This window comes from Erithacus rubecula, assembly GCF_903797595.1.
Source record: "Erithacus rubecula genome assembly, chromosome: 2".
NCBI lineage: Eukaryota > Metazoa > Chordata > Aves > Passeriformes > Muscicapidae > Erithacus > Erithacus rubecula.
The window spans coordinates 76,256,381-76,275,665 of NC_136685.1; positions in this window are offsets into that span (position 1 = coordinate 76,256,381).

Sequence of the window (19,285 nt, forward strand, 5' to 3'; positions counted from 1 at the left end):
CCAGTACACAAAATCTCTTCAAAACTTGATTTGGGTGACTGCCTGAGCTAAAACCATCTCTTAGCCTACTCCACCAAATAAGATCCATTTGTTAGTTTTGTGAGAAGAAGGGCTGTTTATGCTATCCTTTATTAATATCCATATTCAGTGCTTCAATCCAAAGTGCAATTCTCTGAGGTTATGCTATATTCAATGGAGTTATTCCTGAATAGATCACAGTTTGCTGTGTCCAGAGCAAGAGAGACATGGAGCTACAGCAAAGTCCACCAAAGGGCCACTAAAAGTGTGACAGACTGGGAACACCTCTCCTGTGATGAAAAATTAAGGGAGTTGGGGCTGTTCAGCCTGGAGATGGGAAGGCTTAGGGGGTAACTCATCAGTGAATGCAAATATCTGAAGAGAATGTGAAGAAGACAGAGCCAGGCTGTGTTCAGTGGTGCCCACTAACAGGAGGCAATGACACAGACTGAAACACAGGACATGAGGACTGAAGCACTTTATTCACTGTGACAGACTTTCTTTCACCAAAAAAAGAGGCACAGGTTGCCCAGAGAGGTGTTGGCATCTCCCTCCTTAGAGATATTTAAAATTTGTGTGGCTATGGTCTAAATGACCTTGCTTGAGCATTCCAATCTCTGACAGTGTGTGAACCTGTGATTGTATGATCACTGTGAAAAATTGAAAATAAACATTCATATATTATTAACACATATGTCAAGAATCTCTGTCAAGTGTCAGTTCAACTCTTTTCTTGAATTCTGATAAGCATTTGGCTTTGCTAATAGAAGAGCTATTCTGTTACAAGGGTCAACAATGGAGCAGAAGTGAAAGCCTAATGAGTTTTCCTGCTGATAAAAATCTCCCTAATTTAATAATACATATATTATGACAATAATAAAGATACTTATTGAAAATCTTTTATAAGCACTTTTAGATGAAGTTTACCTGTGACAAGTGGGGTACAATGGCAATTAGAAATTAAACATGATATTGACACCTCAGAAAAAGGTGCACCTGAATTATTTGTTGGATTTATTTCTCTGTGATATTACAGCAACCTAATCAAGGAGAAAAATTCCTGTATCTCACAATGCCACTGGAATGATACCCCCATATTATTTATCATTGCTGGGTGCAAGACCAGTGTACTACATTGACTGCAATTTAATTTATTAACTTAATTTTTAGGAAAAACAGCAAATATGAACTTCTCTTCCCCATAGTTCTGATTTGTAAGAAAACACTATTTTTTTAAGGTCTCTTGCTAAGGAAGATAAATACAGGAAGTTGTAAGAAAACAAATCCTCTTTCTGTCTTCAGAAAGTTTTTAGGCAAAAATATCTGAATTTCACAGTGTTCTCATTAAAAGTGCTGAGTCCCAAAACAGCATATTGAAAAGTTTTAGCAACATTGAACTTTTACTAATTTCTGGTATTATTGAGCCAAATCATATTGTCCATTACCAGTAAAGAGTAGGGTTATGGACATAGCCATCATGCATCTTCCATGTAATTAACAAACTCTTTTAACTTCTATGTGATTTTTTCTGAGTGGACCATGATCTTTAGATCCACTGAGAACTGACTGTTGGCCTAGAAATTTTTGTGACTTGTAATTCATAAGGATAAACATTTGATTTACAGGTGAAAAAAACCAAGATGTCTGTTGAGAACTGAACTGCCTGCCCTTTCTCAGTCTGTGCTGCTCAGAGCACCTTGGACTGCTGCCATTGCCTGTGACAGAGGAAAACCTGTCTGTTACTGATGTGAAGCATAAAATATTTAGAAAAATTGAATAACCAAGGTATTTTGAGATCATATCTCAAGGTAGCCTCCTGCTGAGACAACATGTCCTGGAAATACAACAGTGGCATTGGCATAGCACTTTTTCTTTATGAGATGAAAGATGAATAAAAGACTGTTACTGCCCGTTCACCTCCAAAATCTATCTTGAGGGAAGGTGAGATCCAGTGGGTCAGTGTAAGAAACTATAAATTTCAAGCTCAAAACTTAACAAAAGTGTTTCAAACTAAGAAAACTCCTATTACAAGAGACTAATGTGTTCATCATTCCTTTGAGGTCTTTCCAGAGTAATATTTAAACTGCCTACAATTTTCATGTTCCTTATTTTTTACTTTGTCATAAAAGAGATTAGTAAAAACCACAGATGGTTTTAAAATGCATTTTCTCCTTTTATTTTATTTTTATAAGAGATTAACAACAAAACTATTAACATAACCCAATTGCAATAGTTAAAAACATAATTAACTTTTTTGAATTAATATATAAATATTCCTGTATTTCATGTCTGATGCTGGGATCTGATATCCATATAACATTAACCCAGTGGTAGCTCAAATCTGTGAGAGAATGTACCACTCCTGCTGTTACACAGCAAACTTTGATTGATTTTATTGGGAGCAGGGTTCCCCTCTTGCAAATCTTTCAAAGAAATTGATGGCTAATTTTGGACAAACTCTAGAAATGCCAATAACTTTTTTCTACATTAAAAAAATAAATAATTTGAAAGAAATATTTTAAAATACTGGTTATTAGAAAGCAACTGTATCAAAGGGTTTGTTTGGGTTTTTCTTTGTAAATTTGAACTACACAAACTGTTTTCAGCCTGTGCAAATAGAGGAAAATTTTTTCCTGCTACACACTAAATTTGCTAGTTAAAAGGAACAAGATTTAAAAAGTACAAACAGAACAAATAATCAGAATTTCTGAGAAAGTAAAATTGTAAAAACAGTTGTATCACAGAGGTATTTTCAGAAACATACATGATGAATCACATACATGACAAGTACATGATCCAGCTGATATAATTAACTACTGAATACGTTTGTGTCTGAGAATATTGAACTGGTTGTTTGAAGAGTTTCAGCTCCTTGGAAAATATGTATAAGAATCATATGGCCAGAAAGCTTTTCATACAAAATAGACATTTCATACTTACAGCTAATATTTGCAGAAGTACTCAAGTTTAGACCTGAGTGATATTTCAAGAGGTTAAGAAAGGCCTTCTATATTTAAGTTTCTTTCAGAAGACCAATAAAGTATTCTTTTTTACACATACCTACAGAAAAAATGTGCTGCTAGTAAACAGAGTTGGCTACAGGCAGAGTTAATTCTACATTTTCTCCAATTCACAGATCAATGTTTCTAACCTAGAGGCTACACAAAAGACATGAAAGTGAGATTAGGCTGCCCCTTCTGAGTTTTTCTCACATATGCACACAAAGGTAGAAATAACTTTTTTGGACAGAGCTGCTGTCTGGTGCTCTGGAGGAGAAGGAAAAGCACTAACTCATGTGCTGAACAGTAAAGCTGCAGTGTGCTGGATATTCAGCCTGTGCATCAAGAGGGAGTGCGGACCTTATTTAGAGTAGCAGCTCCTGGGCAGTTTGACTGCACCCTATACACTCAATGTCCAAGCCACTTTTTCTCTTCTCTTCTCTTCTCTTCTCTTCTCTTCTCTTCTCTTCTCTTCTCTTCTCTTCTCTTCTCTTCTCTTCTCTTCTCTTCTCTTCTCTTCTCTTCTCTTCTCTTCTCTTCTCTTCTCTTCTCTTCTCTTCTCTTCTCTTCTCTTCTCTTCTCTTCTCTTCTCTTTCTCTTCTCTTCTCTTCTCTTCTCTTCTCTTCTCTTCTCTTCTCTTCTCTTCTCTTCTCTTCTCTTCTCTTCTCTTCTCTTCTCTTCTCTTCTCTTCTCTTCTCTTCTCTTCTCTTCTCTTCTCTTCTCTTCTCTTCTCTTTTCTCATCAAGGAAGAGATGTCTCTAATTCTGTATGTTAGCTTGTACTATCTTTGTAGAACTTAAACACCACTAGCAGTAGACTTTCAGAGGCCACACACTTCACCCAGCTTCCAAGCCAAGAGGCAGAAATTCTGGCAGCATCTGTTCATAATGTATTGCTTTACCTGAACCCTTGGCCACAGGTGAAATGTGATGATGGGTACCTGATCACAACAAAATGCATTTTCCATCTGCATGACCCCATATTTCCCAAATTCTCCATTCAGGGGGGAATGTACAGGGCTGCCTGAGCTATTGTCCAGTCTTTGTGTTTTAGCTGCCAGAATATTTTCTCAATTCTGTGCAGAACTTCCTTTGGAAAAGCACCTGCTGCCTTGTTCAGTCTCATCTCACCTCACCTGGAGCTCCTATTAACGCTCTGGTTGTCACTCATGTCTAATGGCATTCCCCTCGTGCAATCAGTGGATTCCTGAAAACACAGGATGATGATTTAAACCAGCCTGGTTTTGGTACTGGCTCTGACTCTCACAGGGCAGAGGGTGGGGACAAAGAACCAGACATTTGGGGAACCTGATGTTAATCTTCCCCCCAAACTTCTGGGGTTTGGAGGATGAGTCTCCTGACCAGGGAATACTCTGCCCATGAGAGTTTTCCAGATGTGACAGGAGATCATTACTACAATTTTGGAATTTGCAATCCCTTCACCTCATTCCTCTACATGGTATTTACAATTAAAAATTTGGAAAAGATCAGAGTTAATAAAAAGATACAAAAATATTGGGGTTTAATTATTTATTTTTTTTCTTTCTTCATTTATTTGTTTGTTCTCTGTTTATTATTACTTTGAAAAGACAAAATAAGGCACACAATAACCCCCCTGCCCAGTTACCAGCATCCAATTACAGCCTCAGACTATGCTTGCAACAAGCACCTGGTCACTGTTGTCTCCATTTCATCCAGATAATTTCAAGTCTGCCATTTTTGGTGTGCCACAGAGGCTGAAGATCCTGTTACACTTCTAGTTAAGTACATACATTTCCAAGGACTAGCATTGAACTTACATGCACTTTCTTTGCACTGAAATTTGTGTTTAGTTCCCCCTTACAATTGGCAAGGGGAATGGCAGGAGTCTGCCACAGAGAGAAGTTGTTATATGGTTTATGGCAATTACCATGCTTACTGACTCATCTTCGTGAATTAATCATGTTAAAAGAAAATTACATGGGAAACATTATGGGGTACCAGATAACACAGTGATGCTGTATGCCATGGAGCAATATCTTCTAAAATTACTTAATTAGGCATTTGGGGAGAATCCAGGTCTTCTAAAAAAATTAACTAATTACTTTTTCCACTGTGCATTTTTTTTTAACTAACTCAATACTGAGATTGAGTGCCTTCAGTGAGACAGAGAAGTGAGACACTTCTGAGTGTGAAATAGGGAGGCAAGACCAGTTGATGTAAAACTAAAATAAGTGAAATTTAAAAAATAGCTTAATTTGCTGGGCACGTCAGTAGGAGCTTTGTAGCCCAGGAAAGTGAGAGATGGAGAGAGATCTTGGGTATTCTTGCAGAAAGTGGTGAATAGAGCCAGTGGGTCTGGCCTGTGTGGATGCTGTGGTTTTCCCTTCTACATCAGAGTTATCCAGTGTCTTATGTCACCAGGCAAATATGAACAGGCCTGTTCTGAAAATGTCTGGTCTTTGTCACTTTGTGTGAAAACACACAACCCTGTCAGTAGTCTGAGTTCTAAATTTGGTGAGCCTCCAAGAGAATGCTTATGACTTCTTGGAGCCATTTGAAAGAAACAAGGTGAGAAATCAAGGTGTGGAAGCAAGTGATAATCTTGGAGCTCTGGACTTTTTACATTGTAAAAATGTAGTGTGAGTAGTATGGCCTGCAGCCTAGTGTTTCATCCCCCTCTCAGGGTGAGCACATAAGCCCTGAAGGCATTGCATGGCCCATGGATCTATGAGGATGCTGTCACCTCTAGTGGGAAAGATATCTGCTTTTGCATGATATAGAATATCTAATTTTCCAAAGTTATACTGCATATAATAAGAGTTTAAATTATGTAGGGTTTTGAAAACTGGCTGGTAAAGCTGTCTGCTGATGAAAACAGGACTGTTAGTAATTTTTAAAAGTGAAAAATATATAGGACAATGCTGGCTAACTCCAAATTACTTATTGCACAGCTGAAGGCTGATTGTGTATGACGGGTGACAAAACCAGATCTAATTCAGTTGGGTGCTATATTCTGGCATTTCCTACATACTCCTGTTTAAAAGTTGTAATTTATTCCACATAAATACAAGATTGCATTTCTTGGCCTTATAATGCAGAGATTTGGGAAAGACAGCAGAAACTTTCATAGCCAACATATTTGAGTTTAAAGTTATGCAAAAGATAGCTCCGAAGGCTTCAGGGAGTACAGCTGAGATCATGCTGAATTTTAAATTATACTCTACACAAATAGCTTGGGGCCACATTATAATTAATAACTACTGTACTTAAGTAGTTAGGAACCCAGTTTCATTTATTATTAATTATAGCTTTGTTTAGCAAATGTTCTCCATGGTAATTGTCTGTTTATCTTGTCTATATATGATGTTAGCAGGTAGCTTGGACGGACAAACTGATTAGTAGGAGTCTTAATTATGTTGCAACAGTTGTTCCTATTCTAGCAGGTAATAGGAAAAACCTGTAAAACAGATAAGAAAAGATAAGTTGCACATTTCCAACACTGTTATGCATCACTGCATACCAGTCTGCTAGATCAGTGAGGTCAGGTTTTGTGAATGAGTAAGAGTAAAGAGTAAGTTTTAGAAAACACAATCCAACAACCCATGAACTACCCAGTGATCAGTGGGGAGTAACTGTGATTATATAGGAGAAGATTACTGGATTTTTGTAATGCCTTTCTAACAGTGACCCATGATCACATCTATAAATCCAGAAGGAATTCTCTGAAAGAGGGCAGACAGAAGAAAGAGCATTGGTAAGCAATTATTTTCTGGTTTGCCATCTCTGCAAATGACTACATCTGTACTCACAGATAAACTAATTTCTTTCCACAGTGGCAATAATAAAAACTGGCTGTATGAGCAAACAGAAGGAATACATTAAAAGTGCTTTACAGCTAATCTGGAAAAGTAAGAATTTTTATAACCAGCTATCAAACATCCACTGCTTGGTGCAGGCTTAAAAGACTGATAAAGGGCTGCAAGAGGGTTTGGATAATAAGTTGTCAGCTCTGGATCAGGTCTGCTTTTTCCTACCCAAAACCTCCCAAAAATTTATTCTCTCACTGTCCAATATTTACTGCCTTGGGGATTTTCCTTTTCTCTGGGTGGGGATGTTTCTGAAAAAACTAATATTTGCAGGAAAAATAATAACCCCTAATTTACTGTGTACCTTGTCAACTAATAACCCATAATTAGATCAAAACAGAAATAAAAAGAACAGATTTACAAGAAACTGTAACACCTTGTGCAAAGGCTGAAATGTTGCTAAATTAGAAAAATGTTTTCCCCTGGGATTCTTATAACACAATATGATGGTGATTGAGCTGAGAAATTGGTCTTGAGCAAAACCTGCAAGCAGACGTCAATCTGCTTCATTAATCACTAAAAGAAGTGAACTTTCTGTATTTATTGTTCCAACTGTTGTCCTGTCACTTTTTTTTAACATGCCCTATGGGTGGGGTTTTTTCTTTCTCTATGTAGGGTCTTCTTTTTCAATGCAGGGTCTTCTTATCAGGTACCTGAAGCTGTGAGAAGTCATTTTCCTGGTTGCTGTGCCAAGGTACTGATATCACCATTGCCAGCTAATATTTAAAGCTTTGTGAGAGGCTTGAACTTGGCATCCCTTTAGCCTCAGGACTGAGGAGGCCTCTGAAAGAGTGGCTGTGAGGCAGAGGGGATGAGAACAATGAAATGGTAGTGCTGGGGATTGCTCTGCTGCATTGCCCTGATGGCTCTGTGCCTCTCATGGTGATTCATTTTATAGTTCCAGTTTGGGGCAAAGATCCACAAAAGATGAGAGAGGCTAGTGCCTCAAGAGTAATAGTCCAGGTGCCTGAGCAGAAAGGGGAAGGTGACTATTTCCCTTGGAAAAGATTAAGCTGTTCTGCAGAAAGGAACAGGAAAAGGGCAAAGAAAAGTTTGAATCTCCTGCAAAGGTGGTAGGGAGCTGAATGTGAAGAGAGGAGGACCATGTTGTATCTGTCCAGAGAAGAGTTTCAACCATGGATGAATTCGAACAAGACACATCTTGGAGAACTGATAGTTGGATGGCTGGGATGTGGCCTTGGGGTGCAGGAGGCCAAGGTCCAGGCCCCATAATGAGCCTGAAGGGCTTTGGTGGATTCCCAGACAGCTCTCTAGCTGGTGCTGGCACCATTGCTGTCCAAAAGATCCCTGGGGAGTGCAGGGTACAAATCTTAGGGCTACATGGCTCATTGGGGCAGGGAATGTTCACATTGTAGCTTCCTTTGGGAAGTTTGTCCAAGTCAGAAAATGTTGTCACTCTGTTTGTGACAGGTGTTGCTGACTTTGAATGAGGTGAACTTTTATGTCCATAAAATTAGGCTGGAGCCATAATCTTACCCTGCATCTTCTTCTGAGAAGTATTTTGCATCTTTAATCTTCTTCTGTAAAAAAATCCAATCCCAAGCCAAAATCAAAACCACTGCAATGGGCTGGGTTTGGATCTGGATGTTTATCTCAGAGCCTGAGGTCCAAGAAGATTTGTAGCTGACACTTCTGATTTGTTTGATGGCAGAATCAAAATGTCTGGGTGTGCAGTTAGAGACCCAGCACAAGGGTGAGTCTGAGCAGACACCCAGTAAAACCTAAGATTAAGCCTTTACTGTTGGCTGAGTGAGGCTCAGTGCAGTCTGTGCTATCAGCACAGCACCGTGACTGCCCACAGTCATCTGAGCACCACAGACTGAGCACTGCCTGCTCAAAGTGAAACATGCACTAGCTAGAACAGCATGAAAGGCTTCACAATTTGCCTTTGCCTCTTCTCTCTAATCTTGGAATCTCTTTTGTTGAGCTTTCTACAGAATAGTCATTAGAGCACTGGAGTTAGTGTGAAGTACATCATTATGACTTGATCATCTGCTCTTTGTAGAACTGGCAGGAACACCTTTTCTGTTTCAGTAGTTTTCATGTATCTCTCAATTTAGGGACTGGATGACAGTAATTGCAAAAGAGCCTGAAGTCACAAAGTGGTCTTGACTGTCTCTGAGACTGCAAAGATATAACTTAATTTTCAATCACAGTTCAATAATGGCAGAAAAAAGAATGAAGTAGCAGGAGTGGAGGTGACTCTGGGCACTAAGTCCATGCAATTCCTCTTCCTTGTTAGCATCAAGTCCATGAACATTCTCCCTGAATATCCATCATGTGTTTGCATTTAGCAACTCCACACAGAGTTTATTTTGTGTAATCTTTAAAATATTTTTATTTTCTAAGCTGGTTAGGCTTTTGGTCACACTTTCATGTTCAACTCTTGTCTGCCTGTTACTGGGAGCTTCTATTCATTTCAGCAGAATCTAGAATGAACACGTTTCTGTGTAGCTGGGACCAGCCTAATGTAAATTCCTTTGTAGTGTACTCCAGCTGTTTGAGGTATCAGCCATTTCCTATATCACTTTATTCTTTTTCCTGTCAATTTTAAAGAAGAGAATGATTCATGACACTTCTCCACTACAAGTTCAGGCACTTTCTCCCTTGTCTGAGCAGAGAATCATTGCAGATGTTGCATTTATAGCAGGTGTCTCAGAAATCCTTGATATCTAGTGAATTGATCTGACACACTTTAAATCTATCTGGTGGAAGAGCTGCTGTCACCTTCCAAAAATGAGCACAGAAGGTGCTGGAGGAAGGCAGGGGGGAGTTAATGTGTTCATGGAAAGCAGGAAGAGGGAGATATCCTCTGCATGACCACTGCTCTTTGCTTGGCTCCTGCCATGCAGAGGCTGAGCCAGTTGAAGAGGTTATAAGCAGCTGAGTTAGGCAGCTCAAGGCTTTACACACTGGTGAAGCTGAAGCTGTGCAGGGACTGTGTAGGAGTTGTGACCCTAGCTGGCAAAAGCTGCTCTGTTTCCATATCTTGGTCACATCATTGATTCCTGGCTACAGGAATGAAGCTACAGTGCCTGGCTTTGAGGCACTGCCTGAAACGTTGACATTGATTTCTGGTACACATTTTCTCTCCATAAGTCCTTAAACTGAGAGCCAGTAGAGAGAGTCAAATCTTCAGCTAGACTCAAGCAGTTTTTAATTTAAGCAACCAGCAAGAAAAGGCCAAGTTCTTACAGCTACTCCAGTTTTACAGAAATTTCTGGTTTAGTATTTATAATATAGTATCATCCAGAGTTATATCTAGACTTACAGATCTTTTATATTGATAATTTTTGAAAGCAAGTACCATGGAGCATATTCTGATTTAATGTATCTGCAGGATCAGAAGTAAGTTAAGTAAGCATATCCAAAAGCAAAATGTCCAGGAAGAGTAAGGCATTTAAGCAATTATCATTTACTGAGCAGTGACTGGTACTCCCAGTGAAATATTGGTATTAAAACACAGTTTGACTGAAGATCCAGATTAGAGGGACTAGTAGAATCTATTCTAAATTACTACAGAAAATCACTCTGATAAACTTAAAATTTTATAGGTCTTGAAATGTATAAATGGTAGGCCTTAATATTCTCAAAATGCACTAGTGTTTCTTTGCTTCTTTATTCCTGATTTTTACTCATAGACAAAGTAGAGTGATAGAACCACATAGGGGCTGAATTCACTGACTTTTGTTTTAAATGAGATTTAAAAAAAAAAGAAGTTATGTGTGAAAAAAGTAAATGGTTCAAGCAACATTAAAAAGAGCTTTTTCCAGAAATTGTATTTACAATTTCAATGTTTATTACACCATAAAATTATACCACTTGTGAAATGATGCTTCATTCTTGAAATAAAGTTCCAGGGAGACAGACTTTGTGTAAAATAGCTGATTCTAGTAATCAAATTCTGCCTGTCAGTATGTACCACAGTTGTTACTCTATCGTTAATGCACTTGGAAAAAAGCTCATATGCCAGATTTTCTGCTCTTGTAATTAGAAAATTGTGGTTTAATTACACAAAGAAAATTTGTGATTGTAAATCTGGATGATATGGCTGTTTTCATTTGCCTGTGATAAAATTTAGATTCCATAATATGTGCCTTTATAGACTCAAAACTTCACCCACTTTTTACATGGCTGATTTACTGGGTGCAGTTTCTAGGAGAAATCACTATGAAAATCATCATTGTCCTCTATCAAATGGAAAAGCAAAAAGTGTTTGATATGATGTGATTCACAGAGCTCGGGGAGCACAGATAAATATTGTAGGCTTGCAACCTGCATCCCTTCCATTGCTGTGGCTTTCTGGTACAGCAAGACTCAGGACTGGCAGCACTGGAATCTTCAGCACCTCCTTGACAGTCCTGCTGCAAGCTGAAGGAAGCACAGTCAGATCACAGTGGATTTTACTGAGCTGTTATTTATTGCACTCAAGATGTTGATGCTCTATGACTTACTGTCCCAGACTTGCAAGTGCCTCTTCTGCTGTCCTGGATGCAATGATTTTCATCTTGGAGTGGGGCCTTCTGGAAGGCATCTGTTTAAGTTTTGGCAGCAAGAGGCAGGATGGCTGTCAGTCTGTCTCTGCCCTAGCTTGATATTGATGTATAGAACTGGAGCTTAGGAGACTCAGTAGACCATGGTCATTTTGAGATTATGGAAAAATAATTTTAAAAGAACCAACAGAACTTTCTCTTTGCAAAAATATGTTTTCCTTTTCTCATGCAGCTGCACATGCAAAGACAAACCCTCTAGTTGATTTATCTAATTTATCTCTTTGTGGGAGTATGCAGAGAACAGATATAACCAGATAAAACCAGATATCTCTCTTAAAATGAACAGACTTAAAGGAAATAAAATTATGAGTGTATCTTCATGTTTTAGGATTCAAAAATAAATTATGTAATAAAACCAAATTAAGTAATTTCATGCTATCCTATAAAGTGTTTTCTCTATCTGACTTCAAGTGGAAAATCCATGATGGTTTGAGGAAAGGCAGGATAGTTAAGATTTGCTAAAGTGGAAGAAATAGTTGAAGGAAATTAATGACTGTATAATCACTAGGTTGTTTTATTACACCATTTATTGTGAACTGAAAATAATTTTGAAATGCTTTCAATTATTCTGAGACACAGGCCATGTAAGACAACCCTAGACAATTAGTAGGCTTAAGGTGCATTTGTTGTTGGTCGATTACAGATGAACAAGGGATCAGCAGTATGCTCATAGAAAACTCAAGTTCCATTGCAGCATTCAGGGCTGACTTATGGTTGTACTAAATCCCAAGATGTCAAGGCTTGTCCTCCCCATGGTGCTATACATATAGGAGTTAGAATGGTTGTTAACTCTTTCTTGGCAATTTTTCTGCTTAAGCTGCATTAAGTATATTTGCAGCCTGTATAGCATGTTTCACCACCTCATTCAACAAAGCACTCAAGTACCTGAATATTTTTAGAAGTCACTGGAATATTATAACCAAATCCATCAAAACAAAGTGATTAAAGATAAGATGTGTTTAAATAACTTTCTGGATACATAATGAGAATGTGGATAAATCAACTTGTTTGGTAGAAATTGGTGTCTATAGAGCATTCATGAGGCAAAGAAAACAAGAAAATTCACCCTACAATAAGAAAGTTCATCCCTGTAGTTTATCCTCAGTACCAAATTCAGGAAACATAGAGAGTGATTAGGATAGCTACACAGATTTAAGTTCTTTGTTATAGGTTCTATGTTTTTTCCAAACATTCATTTTATCATAGATTCAAAGTCATCTATCTTGTCTCAGGAGTTCTTTCCCCTTACTCCTCTACATAATCTGAAAAAATTAAGAGAAGGATCCAAAAAACCTATCCAAACCCAAATAGACAAAAACCTCATCACCAAATCAGTGGTAAATAACTGAGACATTAAAACTACCAGGTCTATTGATAATGTTCTAATAAAATATCTTCAAATAAAAATAAATCATAAATGTTCAAAGATGCTTTCAGTGTTTTATAGCATAATAAATGCCTTATATGATCTCACTAATGTCATTAGAATTCTTTCTCGAGTTGAAGAAGGAAAAGAAAGATGCAAACTCTGAGCATGGACCGTGTCAGAGCAAAAATACAAGAAAAGGGGGTGCTGAGCAAGCAGTAGCAGCTGCAGGTTTATTCATAAGGCAATGATTTCAGGCTTTACCTGCAGTTTTCATGGTTTAAAACTATTTCCTTTTTCTCTGTCATTTATTGATGCTTTTAAAACTTACATAACTTCCCTGTCTTCAGAGTCTGTAACAACCTCCATGAATCACTACACAGTGTTTTCTGTTCCTTGTAATCCCCTGCTTCAAGACTCTTCTCATGCAACCTCACAGGGTACAAGCCATCACTGGTGCCTCTTCCTCAGTAACCCTTTTGGGAAGCAGCAAGAACCTTGTTTTAAACACCAACCTTTTCAAAAGCCCAAAAACTTAACCAAAATCTGAAATGTCATAAAGTTTGGTTTAAAAAGGTGTAGTTGCAATGATCTTTGGTTCTTTCTATTTGCCTTTTTTGTGTGTCTATGTGTGTTTCTGTAAGCTGCCAGGATTCTGTTTCCCAGATTTTCTTTTCTTTCCCACTCAGAGATAGGAAATATATTAATTTGAAATCTAAATCAAACCTAGGAAGCTGACAATAATATAAGAACCATTGGCTGAACTAACCTTTTCCCAACAATACTGATTGTGGAAAAGAGGCAGGGATAACTGAGATTAAGGTAGTGTCATTTCTTGTTGCTCCAGCACATCTTGTTAATTGAATATTCAGTTTAGATCTTCACCTGTCAGTCACAGAAAGGGAATCTGTGTATTGCAAATGAACACACAGGACTGTGGCCACCACAACAGCAAGTTGAGTGATTTGCATATGGCTGGTTCATATATGTGCCTCAGTTCTTGGATAGTTAATACCTTTTCCTCCTGTAAGAAATTTCTTATACTCTTTTAGAAAATAGGTAAGGTACCTGAAATGTACACCAAAAAATCTCAGTAAAATCCCAATTGTTTTGCTTATGATTGAAGACTTTTTTTTTTGTTACAAGTAATAATAATAAAAACTGAGACATCAATAAATCTGCATTTCTCAAAATTCCTGGAAATTGCTTTTTTTAGGGATTGATTTGTAACTTAATATTCCATTTGCATGTATATATCTTTTAGGCCTTCAATTATGTGACCATGATAAATACTCCTGGCTCCAGATAGCCTGTACAGTGCTTGCCAAATTCCCATCTTCTCTTCCAGCCAGCTCCCTGGTCTGCTTGAAATACTTAGCAATGTACAGTGAAGCTACATAATCCTGAATTGCCTCTCCCAAAGTACTGTTTATAGAGACACATTTATTTGGCCTATGAACATGTAGCCACATTTTTACCTTGTTCCAGGAACAGCTTCTGTCTTCTAAACTCTGTTTTTTTAGGAGTTCCAGAGAGCTCCAGAGATCATCTCATTGTAGAATGTTTTGCTGGAAAATTACTATCAAGAAGCACTTTTCTGGAGACCTCCTGCTGCAGAGGATACACTGCTAATTAATTTTCTATTGGCTTAATATTGGGTGATTTACTATGACAAATATGACAAACTGCCATTTTTGTTATCAAAATCCATGTCAGTGTTGACACTGAAGTCTAATTTTTTTGGACTGTCCAACTAATGAAATTGCCATCAGTTCTTTGTGGATGATATGCATAAGCAGAAGTACTGATGCATGATCCTTGAGTCTTGTAGAAGCAATAGAAATGACTGTAGATACAGTGAGTTCCTTCTAGCAGCTCTGTATGTCAATTGTTCAAACTGTGGAGGTTAGTGCTCCAAACATTTAAAATCCTAATTTCTATTCCTTATCATGGTCTGTTACACTGCCTTTGGGGTGTTATCTGCTGGTACTGGTAAGGTACAAGGAAACCCAGAAACTCTTGGTGCCAGGGGTAAACTCTGCTGAGCAGGAGCCATAAGTATGGAAGATTTTCACTCAGTTCTTGCAATACAAAGTTTATGTGAATTGTTGCTTGAAATACTCCTTTTTGATTGCTTGCCATCTTCCATATTTATCTCCCTCAAGTTAATAGTTATATCCTCAATGATTTTTACAAGGTGCAAACTACAGGAAGATTTAATTCAGCTTGGGCAATGAACATGACAGATTCAGTGCAAGACAAAAAATTAAGTGGAGAATTTGGGAACAACAATAAGTTCAGACATGGGTGAAAATTTCAGGAAAATCTTTTTCACTAGGTTTTTGGTTATCAACCCCCAAATATTAAAGCTTCCTCTAGCACAGGAATGTTTGCCACAGCTCTGGTGCCCCTGAAAACAATGTACCATAGTCAGTAGTTGTGCTCTGAAATATTTCTCTCTTTGCTAAAATAACACAGATTATTTTCCCATAAGCACCTCTTCTCCAGGGCACCAGCAATTAATTCTTCATCTCTCTGATACCTACAAACCTGGACTAAGGAAAGTCAGAAGAGTTTGTAACCAACTTCAGCCAGAAAATAAAATTACTAGAGGATCGATCCTCTTTTTAAACACTGTATCTATAATGCAAAACATTAATATTTGTCTTCCTTTTTGCCCATATTTGGGAGGATAAACTCATGGCTTGTATCTTTAATTAGTAGCTGAACACTGAAGTCACTGATTTCTCTGTGAAATAGCTGGCTCTGGCCATTTACAGTTGGAGTCAATGGCTTGAATGGTCTTTTCCAACCTATATGATTCTCTGATTCAGAATGAGGATTTTTGGTTCAAAGAACAATGTGATATGAGAACATTCTGCTATTTCCCTAACAGCATCTGCCTTTCTGGTACAAATCTCTGAGTGGAAGTGGCAAGTACCAGAGGAAAAAATTATTCTCTTTGGAAATTATATGGACATAAACAGTAAAAAGACAAAAAAGTATTTCCCAATTCACAAATGAGTGACTCTTTTCACATAACTATTCATCTCCTTGTGACAGATGGCCCAGTTACAGGAACTAATTAATAAATCTTAAAACTCTATTAATGAGCCTCTCGTTCAGGGAGTTTCAAGTACATGCTTGATATTACATATGTTCTCATGGCATGGAAGGTGATTTCTGGAAAGACAACCAATTAACACACTTTGTCTAAACAAGAAGTAGAAATAAGAAGTACATTATAAAATTTATTTCTAAAAATCAAAACTCAAAAGATAAAAAGTTCCTTCCTGAAAGTAAAATTTTGTTTTTCATCTTTCTTCCTTCTTTCCTGCCAGAAAGTTGATTAATGACCCATATTTTCTTAGATTTTTTTAAAGTCATAATTCTGAAATTATTTATTTAAAGGAACAACATCAAAGTATTCTAGCTTATCTGAAATAGAACATTTATAGCAAAATAGCCCAAAGCTTGTTTTCTGAATTTATGTATATATATAAATATATATATATAATATATGAATATATATTATATATTTAAAAGACAAGGAAGGAAATAAGAGGAAACAGTGTAGAAATAGAGGCAATAGGCCACAGCTGAGAATGAGAGAGCTACAGATGCCCCAGCCCTGTCCTTTACCTGCCCAATTCTCATGGTATCTCTCTCAGAGAGAAACTCCCAGGTAAGAGAAGGGCAACCAGATGCCCTCCTCCCCTGAGCTTGGCCACTTCTGTTTTCTTAAATACCCAGTTGGTAGTGTTTCCCAGCAATTTATAGAAAAAAAAAAAAATCTAAAAAGGAGCAAAAGGAAAGAAACCTAACCCCCAGCAAGATCATACTTTTTAATAATTATTTTCCCAAGAGGAATACTTTGTTTTACATGTTATCATCATGCTTTTTTTTTTTTTTTCCCCTGGGATGAATAAAAGAGGGCAAACTAGAAAGCAGCAATCAGAAGCACAACACAGTAATTCTCATTTACAATTGGTTTCATATTCTTCAGCAGATTTTCCATGAGATGGGAGGGCAGTTCAGAAGCTGTGGGTCTTCTGCTGCTGCATCACAAGAAGTAGGACAAGCTGGGGGAGATTAAGTGTGCCTAACTAATTACAAAATATTCTATCTTAGTCTAAAATGACAATTTGGTCACAAATCTCTAAGTCCTCAGTGGAGCGAGAAATAAAATAATGTGACATACAGCCTTTAAAGGCATAACAGCCTTCAGTGTAGGGAATTTGGAAGCAGAACAACTGAGATCAGAATTGTTCAACCTCAGATAGAAATTAATGTGTTTGTGATATGTCAGCACTTCTGACACTTGCTCCAAGCTGGCTGATATCACACTCAGAGGGCAAATACTCTTCAACCCTCCTTTTCCTCTTCTGATAGTTACAGGCTGTCACTATGTGCACACAGTTTCTTTATAAATGGTAGTTTGACTCCTGTAGAAGTAATTTCATAGCACATAAGACACCATTACTGTAGCAATGTAGGAACTAATGGTCAAGTTTTTCTGGCTTATGAACTGCTAAATGCCTTTTTAGTTTAAACATACACAGGAACAGAAGATGGAGTTTGTTTACACATAGAGGGAAATCATCAAAGTGTTGTGCTCTTCACATCATGATCCATTAGAACACAGGAGGTTTACTACTTGTTGGAAATCATCACTGAGAATTTTAAATTTTTTGCACTGACCTCCAGGAAAACACCGCATTCAACCTGAGGACATAGAAAAAACTTCCAAAATTGAACAATAAAACTGGGATTATAAGTGTGTAGTTTGAATAAAAGTACATAATATCACATAGTAGAAAACTTAAAGATTTAGAATATACTCAGTTCACAGATTTTGCCTGCAAGTTACATTTTGAAGAGGTAGACATAGGGAAATTGCACTAGATGTCCACTCTGCTACCTTTTTTTTTCCTGTTTACTCCACTAATTAGGGCTGCTTGTAGCAATTAAACATCCTTGGAGGGCATCAGTGTTTCAGTCCTCCCTGTGCACATAGATGTCCTACTTTCTGGAAACCCATCCCCTCCTTTCTAAATTCAAATCATGGACGCATGCCTAATTGTTAAAATTTTCAGGCATATTATTGAGCAAGGACAGAGGCACAGGTGCTGCAGAAATGTATTGGGCGGAGTATTAGAGAGCTGCCAACCTAAATTATCTTTCACACAGTTTACCCAAGAAGGTTAGGGGAGTATGGAAAATGGATCCCACAAGCCAGAACAGAAAACAAAGTCATTCACAGAGCCAAAATTTAAAGCACGTACTGACTTCTGAAAATCACAAGGGAGTTGTGATGGAAAGTTGATATCCTTTGGGAAGGATTGTTCATAACTTGGCATGAGCTTTCAGCAGGCTGTTCTCGTAACACACAGTACTGAAATTCCTCTGTTAAAACCCTTGTAGGATCAGCTTTGAGCCACCAGAGATTTATAATCATTCATGTTGTAAGTACTTTAAACAAGGATAATGAAGAAAAGGAATCAGACTACTGAGTACTCATCAGGTAAAATGTTATGGTTTCATAATAAGAAACAATCAAATACAAGTTTATTTACAGATATATTTAAAATTTTTAGATTTATTATAATATAAAAATTATGGTGGCATTAAAACCTAAATCTTGGCATTAATTTTGATTTAAAGTTGCTTTACTAATTTCTCTTTCAAATCTAAGTAGATGCAGAAAAATACATAAAATACATATATATCTCACAATATACAAATAAAATTATTAATTACTTCAAATTATACATTTTCAATCAGTACTGCTGTCTTTGTTTTAAATCTACATTCTGCATATGATTTTTTAGTAAGTCCTGTAGCTATTTCCCCTGGCTTTAAGATTTAGCTAAATAAAAATACAACCTACACCAAACAGTACAAGTTTTAGTGTATCAAGACAGTGATAATATTAAGATAAAAACTTTCACTGAAGCACTTAAAAATGTACTATAATGTGATACTCAGTTCCCTTTAGCAGTTTTTGTTATGGACATCATTGTGCCATATTTACCTGCCACCATGTGGTTCCACACAATCCCACTTTGCCTTGATGCAAAAATGGGCGAAGTAATATCTCAAATCTTCTTTAGACTTTTATTTCTATAAATTGCTTTTGTATTACTTGAAGGAAGAGACCATAAGAACCTGTTCTAGAAAATTGCACTCTGTAATACTGCTGCACAACAATTATTGTAAAGGTACCATGGTATTACTTCCTAAAGGCATCCTACTTCTTGTAAATCAAGAAATGTGAAAAGAAAGAATTGGATCAGGGATGGTTCCTTTATGATATCACCAATGTCAAACTCTGGGCTCATTTTAGCTGAGCCAACTGTTATTCTTAGTTGTTGTGAAAGAAAATAAATATATTTGATGAAGTCTTTACCCTGGTAAAATCAAGTTTGTGGGTCTAGACAGCTGAGAGAATTGGGAAAAAGACCTGGAAGGTTTCCCTGTT